A 9,772-nucleotide genomic window follows, 5' to 3' on the forward strand; every position below is an offset into this window, starting at 1 on the left:
TCTGTCATTGGCAACCTTGTGATCTCTACCACATGTCCTGACTCTTATCTATTTCTCCCTTTTATTAGCTGGTAGATGGGCGTGTGCTCTATTTAGCCTCTTCACATTGCATTATTCTGTTGATTTTTCAAGTTGCATTTTCTATTGTTGTTGTGCTATTGTTGGTCTCTTGTTGTTGCTCTTGTTGTTTCTACTGCACATCGTGCTACTGCCTTCAACTAGATAACAGCCTTGAAATTTCAAAGGTGAGAATCGAGAACCTGCTAACCATATCATCTTTTGCACTCAAATGGAAAGTGTCAATGTTTTCATACTGTTTATATAGCTTAGAATACTATGTGCATTGTCATGATGTACAACACACCCACCTGTAGAGTTTCTGAAATGCCATACATAGACAACCAACTTTTTATTCTTAAACATTTCAATTTTCCTTTCCCCTTACCTTTGACTATTGACAACAATTTAAATTGTAAATCTTTCTTCTTTCATTTGGCTCCAAGCATGCCAATCCTGTGAACGACTGCACTCATTGCTTTATTTCCGCTTCTCTTCCAATGTTGACAGCATTTTATGGGCTTTCACCTTTCAAGACACCTGCTTTCCTCGTCATGATGGAAGCTACTTTGAAAATGAATGTAATCACTTTGTTGCTCACTGGCTCTACAACGATCCAACCATTGCTCCAAATCGTTGAAATCGACCTTCTTGCTTCCACAAATACATCATCCCAACACTATTGCATTTCCCTCTCCGACAGTACCTATCATCACAAAACTTTTCTTTCCTCTGCTTACAGTGGCCATGTTGTCTCTGGTGCCCTCAAGTTGGGCTCGATTATCTTTCTCAAAGAAGTTAGTTGCAATTTTTTGCAAAACTATGCATATGTTCACTCTTCACCATATTCTTGATGTTTTTTTGTTCCTTCCCTCTCTCCGCCACTGTCACTCCGACTAATGTCGCATTTCTTTTCTCTTTCTTTCCTTCTTTTCAGGACTTTGCAAATTATTGAGCTGGAATTTCTCAAATGTCATGCAACTTTGATTGGGAACCCAGACCTTCTTCAAATTGTACAAATGTCGACATACCAATCGAGATCTTCAATGTCACACACCTCTGTCTTGTCTACTATGACTTCGACACAAGATTCTGCATCATCATCAACTCAATTATCCTATGCTTTTCTCGTTGCCATTCCATTCATGGTGCTAAGCCCCTATTGTAAACAATGGTCGATTCGGGGTAGGGTGCTTGGAAAAACATTTGTTCTCTCCTACAAAAATGCTCGAGGCTCTGGAAAGGTCTTTGGATTTGACCTCGTTGATCCTGCCAATGATACAATCCATCTCTCTGCCTTCGGCGATCTGGTAGATTCCTTGCATGATCTTGTCCAAATTTGGAAGCTTTACATGGTTTCAAATGGCATTGCGAAACTAACAAACAAAAATTACAACCATATGGATAGAAAATGGGAAGTCTCCCTCTCTGCAACTTCCATTGTTGAACCTTCCTTAGATGATGTTCCGATAATTACTTTCCACCGTTTCCATTTTAAATCTATAGATGAAATTAGATCTGCTAACCTCAGCTCAACTAAAAACTTCTCCAACTTCCACCATTCGTCAAAGAGATGGCTCTAAAAACACCTAGGAAAAATATCAGCTTGGAAGACATGTCTGGCTATAGTATCGACATCACCCTATAGGGGAAGCATTGCCACACCTTGGGCAAGAAACTCGTTGAACTCGCCTCTTTTGGTGCTTTGACCGTGCTTGCAATCAAAGAGGGTTGCATAGCTGAATTTAAGTGAAGAAATGTTGGGACTATCTCGACCACCAACCTCATGCTAGATCTCGCCATTCCAGAGACTAAACAACTACAATCATGGTTTCATTAAAGAGATCACTTGGCCTCTTAACCATCGTTAAGTAGAAAATTCTCGAGGCCTTCCAAGTGGGGCCATCCACAATGTACAATTATCGACCTCATAGACTCGCATGCCACTAGATAACCAACATGGTTCTCTGTTCATGGAACCATCACCTCTATTGACATGCAATATTTCTACTTCCTTGCATGCCCTCTCTCATCTAATGGCATTCAATGTGTTATCACCCAAAATTTCTCAAAACATCATTGTGTCAACTCTGCTTTTGGTCATGATTTCAAGAAGGTCTAAAGGTCATTTTAGTCTTGATAAAAGGGTAAGTGATAGGGTTTGAAGTCTTAAATGTCATCTTTCATTTCCAAATAAAGTCCTTTAGGTTCACTTCATGGTCAAATAGGTCACATTTTCCATTTAGAAGTCATTCCATTAATTTTAGGGTTAAATTTTTGCAATCATACAGGAAACCGCAGTTTCGTAGTGCAGCGAGTTCAAAAAAGGTGATTTGCGCTACGAAAACAAGCTAATTTCGTAGAGCACTATGAGGTAAAAACCTTGTTTTTTCTGTTTTTAGTAGTCAACTTCCAAGGCGTTTCCTAAGCAATTGAAAATTCATTTTTAAAAACTGAAAGCCTTTTTTCTTCCTAACATACTTAACTACAAAAACCTCTCTCAGTTTCTTTAAATTCATTATGAGGTGGGAGATATTGATGACTCAACTTGTGCTATGAAACCGCTGAAAGTCACTGAGAGAAAAACTCTGCTTTCTAGTTTTAGTAGTTCACTTCATGATCAGTTTCTGGCCAAATGCAAAAGTATTTTAGAATTCTAAAAGAGTTTTCTCTTGATAAAATATCTAGCTACAATAACCTCTCTCACTTTCCTCAAACGTGTTACTAGTTGAGAGAAACAAGGCTTTCTTTGAAGCCATATTTTCAGAAATCAGAATTTTCCAGTTTTACACATGTTGTTCAAAGACAGTTTTTGGACAGTTAGGTCATGGATCAGCAGGGTTGGTAACAATGTTGGAGGCATTATAAAGGTCGAAGACATGGATTAGTAGCTTTCAAAGAATGTATTTAAGTCTTAGATAAGGTTGTTGAAACATGTTTTAGGAGTTTTACTCCTATTTGTATTAGGACTCCTAAAAGACAGTTAGCTATCAATTTGTAATTAAGAGTTTGTTTTATGAGTAGATAGGTGTCAATTTTAGAAATTCGAATTTTCCTAAGGATGGATCATAGAATCCAAGGTTGTAAAGACTCTATATGAAGCATGAGGTCTAATTCCTCAGGGTTGGCATTTTTATTAGCAAAAGAAGTTGTTTTATCCGGGGTACTGTGTGTTTTTCAAACTTAATACAGAGATCAGTTATACTACTCAAGTTTCACAAGGGGTTTATGTCTGTGATATTTATATGGCCTTTTTCAATTACTTATTTGCAGTGTTATGAGCATGTGTTACTTAGAATTCATTGGAAAATGCTCTAACTTCCTTCACATGCTTGTAAACTGCGTTTATCCACTGTGTTATTGTTTCACTTATAAACCTAAACTCCAAGTGCCTTGACTTCCATGTTTGGCTGATTATGATGTTTTGTTGAAGACTATCTTGACTCCATAGCCCAATAGATATTTGCTAATCTTTGATTCAACCAGTTATACATTTTTGTCCATTTTATTCCTAGAGTTAGCCATCTAATCATTAATAAAAAACCTTAAACCTATTAAGAGAGCCCTCTCAGGTTGAGGAGGCTAAGCCTCAACCAAAAGATTGGTTTGAAAGAGTTACTTAGAGTCTACTTGATCAACATCCTATCAGTGTCAGATTTTGTGATAACACAATGCATGAAAAAAGGTTTTCAACCACACAAATGGAATGTGGCACTGCACAAAATGTAGTGGGGACTTCCCGGAATGTGAATATTGATATGTGCTGAAATTTGAAATGCATGACCACACAGGAATATTGGAAAATGTCATCACATTTGATAATGTTGCAACTAAACTCATGGGTGTCCAAGCAAAAGAATTTTTCATACTCTCCAGTGATCCTGGTGCTATCCACAATCTTCCTGCAAGGGTTTCATGTCGTCCTTTCCTCTTCACACTGTCTGTGAAAACATATATCTTCAATGGTGTGGACCATTTGAAGTTTGTACTAATCAATTTAGAGGAAATCACCTATAGCTCTGCATGTTCCGTTCTCCTCCAGGAAATCGAAAAAATGTCTACTGCTTCAGTTGTTTGGTGTCTTTGAAAGTCGATTTCTTTTCCCCATGCCACCTTGAAGTGTAAACAATAAATTCTATATGATTTTTCGTTCGTTTTCATTTCGACCCTTTCCGCCCCCATTCTTTTTGTTCATTTCATCATTGTACTTCTCTTCTTTATGTATATACACCTATGATACATGTTGCAACTTCCACCTTTGTAGAATTCTCCATCTTTTACTTTTACATATAGTATATATGTTTTTTTTCTTCTTCCTTCTAAAAAAAATATAATATTTACATCACAGTGTTCTTTGTGCACCTAAACACAAATATTGGCTTCTTACAAGGGGTTGTTGTTTGGTTGCCTTAAATCTACTTGGTAAATGAATGATAGATAGTTATCGACCACCACAAAAATACTTCACTAAAATAAGATTGATTCTGATATCATTCTATGCTCCAAAGATAGCTTTGAAAAAGTTCAAACAACAAAATTTGAATCACTCGACATTAGTACATAATATCAAAGAAACATAAACTCTATTATAAAAAGGTTTCTCTGACAACTGAACTTCAGCTACTTTGTTAAAAGACACATCTACTTTATAAGCTAGAAGGCACTATTTTGAAAATATACCCATTAATGAATTTCTTGCTTTTGGGGGCTATGTACTCTATCTTTGCACTTTAGACAACTCTTTCTCATCTCCTATATTCACTTGAACTTGTGTCCCCATGTTTGTATCAAGATGGACATGCCAACTTTTTCTTCAAACCCCTCAAGAAATGCTCGAAATAGACTGCTTTATGCATAGAATAAAGACGCATCCAACAAGCAAAGACGAATCAAATATAAAGTTTATTTAAACACCCAAACCTTTCCAAATATACCCCTGTCTAATGTTTCTCTTCCCCAACATCCTGTAGCTTCAATTGCAAACCCATCTCCTTCAACATTCCCCACTTTGATTGTACCTACCCTTCAACTTCCTCCATTCACTACCACTTCTTTCCCATACATCGCACACCCCACCATTGACTCATCCTCCTTCACCCTCCCATCCCCATATTTTGGTCAACCCTGCCCTTAACCATGCACACCACCAATTTCGTGGTAGGACAGATGACCTCTCTCCCTTTCATATCTACTCCATATTCAAAGAATCATACCCAAATATGAAAACAAAATTCTTACAAGGTAACCACTATTTCTCTCGATGTGAAACTACAAATCCACCCACCGCTTCTCCCTTGCAAACAACGTGGACCCTGGCTACCAACCATTTCTCCTTGCTACTCTAACACAAATAGAAGAAATGCTCTTATCACGTGTCAACCCAATCTTGCAAGTCACCGATGCATGGGGTGGACAATACAAATACATTGGCCATACTATTTATTTCTCACAAGGCATCACTACCATCAAAAACCTTTTACCATGCTTGGTTTGCGAATTGGACATTGTCGTTGTTACTAGGCATGGATCTGACCACAAAACATATGATTTCATTGTTAGCGAGAAACATGTTCTTTTATATTTAGAGTACAAAATAGCCCGATCTCTACTACAAGGATGTCCAAATAGACCAAGCTGTAATATCTGCCTTTCTGACTCACCCTACCGATATGTCTTCTCTCATCTGTTGCATCTCCCCCTCCTCTCCTGAACCATGACTTGACTTCCCTACTTTCGATGATAACATTCCTACACACCCCACTCCAACAAACCTCTAACCATCCTCTTTTATATCAGAAATCCCTAATTACCATACTGATCTTGAAGAAATACACAAGTACTTGTAGTCTCCCCATCCTAATTCCACTACTTCACTTTCCTAGCCCTTTATTTTCCCCTCCGCTATCAATGAATATACCACAGAAGACCTCTTTGCTATGGCGTTCTCCACACTCTTTCCCATAGGGGCTGCCATGATTGGTCAACCACATCTTAGAAAAGTTGAAATGCAAGAATATGTTGTTCACCTCATATGCTACTATGATAACCATTTTGCCCAACATCCAAGATTCTAGTATTACTTTTACAATCTTATGTTGTAGCATCATAGTCAAGCAACTAATATTATTTTTGTGAAGAGAAACATTGAAGAGGGCTTTCTAATGACCATTGCAGACCTTCATGCATGCCTCCATGAAATGCCTTATTCCATGCTTCCTGACCAGATTATGCCCTTTGGATCAGGCCTTAGAGAGACATGCTCATTCTGGAACAAACCCAGAGGTGAACTCATTAATATGATCAGACAAATAGGTATCCCTACTTTCTTCTTCACCCTAAGTGTAGCTGACACCAAATAGCATGACATGCACATGGTCATGCCTGTCAGCCCCCCCTGGATTCATTTGAGCTATCTCGTTGGAAATTCAAGAATATAATCAACAATCCACGTATTTTAGTGCAGTGCATTCATTTTTTATTCACAATATTCCTCGAAGAGGTCTAGCAAAAAGGTTTACATGCAAAGGAATTTTGGTGCAGTTTTTTCCCTAACCATCCTTCTCCTTTTTGTTTCTTTGCCTGGATGTACAATTGCCTCACAAAATTTCCTTTTTCATCTTTGCAGGTACGAGTGGCAACACAGGGGCTCCACACACATACATGGTTTTCTTTAGCTCGAAAATGCACGTAATATGGACAACCTTGATTGGGATGACCAAGTCGCGATGGATAGAACCAAGTCCTTTTTCGATGAACACATTTATGCTTGGAATCCTTGCCCTCATGAACAACGTGGACCTTATGTACACATCTCTACAGAGAATGACCTATGCATCCTCCCATCTCCATTGATATTTGCATCCTCTCACCTCCTGGACTATGAGAATCTTCTTAATTGCATTCAACGACATACAAAATTCCACCCCTCCACATGTCTTTGCAAAAAAGGTCCTACTCTTGTTTTCCGATATGGAGTTCGATGGGATTTGAATCCCACCTCCTGTTTGATCATTGATGATAGTGGATGAAATAAATATGTCCCCACTTGCAATGATGACAGGTTAAATGTACACAACTCTAACATGCTATACATATGGAGAGCAAACATTGATTGTCAACCGGTTTTGTCTCAGCGTTTTGTTCTCTGCTACATCGCAAAATATGCATCGAAACCATAAAAAAAATAAAAAAGTTATCGAAAAATGTTGTCAGTCTCCCAGGTTGTCCACCCCGAAACACCTGTTGTTAATGTTGTCCAAAAAATTTTAACAGAAACAATTTCTGATAGGGACATCGAAACACAAGAAACATGCCACATGCTACAAAAACTGCCCCTTTCACTTTGTATCTACTCATTTGTTTCCCTCAATGTTACTCAAACTTTTTTTTAACATGTTTCTCATGGTCTAGGTTCCCCCTTCCCAACACCGCCCTTCATTGTAGCATACATGAATAGACCTTGTTCGCTTAAGACACTAACTCTTCTTGAAGTTGCATGTTCTTGGTCCTTCTCTACTCTCCGAAAACATAACCAATGGAAAAAAATGAATCCTTGAAATATTTTTCATGTCCTCCCTTCCTATTCCTCTATCTCTTCTCCTACTGATGCATCCTATGATTCTTTCTACTAGAGTGAACTACTCCTATACTTCCCTTTCTGATGAGCGCCATTATTGCAGCAAGGATGTTGCAACTCCTAGGCTACCAACTTTACTTATCAACCTGGGGTTCGTACAAACTTGGAGGTGACAGTGCTATATGCACAAGTAGAAGTGAAGGTCTTACCTGTTGTCACTTTTTCATCTGGCAAGAGACCCCAGGGGTTCGAAGCCAGACTTCTGTAGAGTTAAAAGAAGCTTGATTCTTTGATGGAAGAAGAGAAAATCTATTCTAAGAGAGCTTACTCTACTGCAGTAATGAAGAAAACAACATGTAATGCTAAATCACACCATATCCTAATTAACCATTTAAACAACTAAACTAAGTAGAATTGCTAAATCAACACTAACCTAATGTTGCTATCTAAGTTACAGAAGTAAAGAGCATCAAACCAAACTAATGTGTAAGCAAGGAGACTAAACTAAGTCTGTTTTCGCGTTTTTGGTGTTTTGGTAAAATCAAGCATGCAAGGAGTCAAGCGGGAGAGCAAGCGAAGATCGAAATCAGTGAAAGGAGGATGTAACGAAGCAGTAGTGCATGGGAACTATTGGATCAATCAATGAATAGTAAAAATGGAAGATGAGCGACGGATATCTTATCGTAGGAGATTACGTGAATAGATGGACGAACAAGACTAACGGAAGATGAATGGCGGAGATCTTATTGCAGGAGGTTAGGTCAAGAGATGGAAAAACATGACTAATCGGAAGATGAATGACAAAGATCTTATCGTGGGAGGTTATGTCAAGAGATGGATGAACAGGACTAACAGGAGATGAATGGCGGAGATCTTATTGCGGGAGGTTAAGTCAAGAGATGGACGAACAGGACTAATCAGAATATGAGCAGTAGAGATCTTATCGCGGAGATGAAGTGAATAGATGGATGGATCACATCAAGTCATGTGGCGACAAAATGGTAAAAAATGTGCAGAATGATGGAGCGGGTTTCTGTAGGCGGTAAGCAATTTCTCATGCCCCCCCCCCAACGCTGTAAGCAAAATTCCAAAATTTTACGCAATTAGCACGAGAAAACCACTTTTCTCGCGTGCTCTCGGGCAAATAACAGCCGTGCAAGAATCCACACAAGGTTGCACGATAGTCATTGGATCAAGCTCGACAGATCAATGGTGGAGATTTGGAGCGCATAAAGTATTGAGACGACGCGATAGCCCTTGGATCAAACTAGACAAATCAACGGTGGAGGTTTGGAGCACATAAAGTCAAACGTTGAAATGAATACGAAGAAGCTATGCGAGACGCGGTTAATAGTGATTGGTCAGGGTTGTTGTGAAAGGAAATATAGGGTGTACTCCTTGCTAACCTGCTAACTAAAGAAAAAGGCACAAATGGAAGCAAACTAAAACACAACCAATCTACGCTATGTTGCGGTAATGGAAATGCAGCTACTTAAGAAAATGAACAATTAAACGATGAATCTACGCTAACATACATTTACAATAAAGAGGAGCCTTGGCTTCTAGGGTTGGGCCCTAACCCAAGAGCTTCATCCCTCTGAGTTAACTCAGTGCTGGATTGAAACAAAACTCATTCTTATTATCAAAACAATGGATTACATAAAAAATTGTCACAAGTCTTGCAGCTCGAAAATAAAGTAGAGTTTTACAATCAAAATTCCGAATCCTAATGAGGTCCTAGGCCTCTCTACTTATGCATCTGAAGTCTTCAATGAATTCCTTAAAATTACGAAGGCTTGGCTCCCAAACTAGGGATAAATTGTTGCTTTTACTTCCACTTGCTCAGCTGCCTTCTAGTCCTCATGATTTGGCTGGTTGCACTCTGAGCTGATGGAGGAATATTGGAATGGGGGGGTAGTAAATGAGGAGGATTTCCCTCCTATAATTCCTCTCCCTTGTCCCATTCGAGTTTTAACCAAGTTCTTTGCTAAAAAATTCCTTTCTTTTATCCTTTAATCTTGCATTACATGCACATTAGACCACAAAGCAAAATATGATCAAAAGTATGCAATAAGTTGTGAGAATAGTTTGTTTGACTAAGCTAGGAGGTGAATTAAGGCCCATATAATTACCCAATGA

The sequence above is a fragment of the Pinus tabuliformis genome, chromosome 6 (genome assembly GCF_031772625.1).
Source record: "Pinus tabuliformis cultivar Carrire ecotype Pingquan chromosome 6, CPIR1, whole genome shotgun sequence".
Classification (NCBI taxonomy): Eukaryota; Viridiplantae; Streptophyta; class Pinopsida; order Pinales; family Pinaceae; genus Pinus; species Pinus tabuliformis.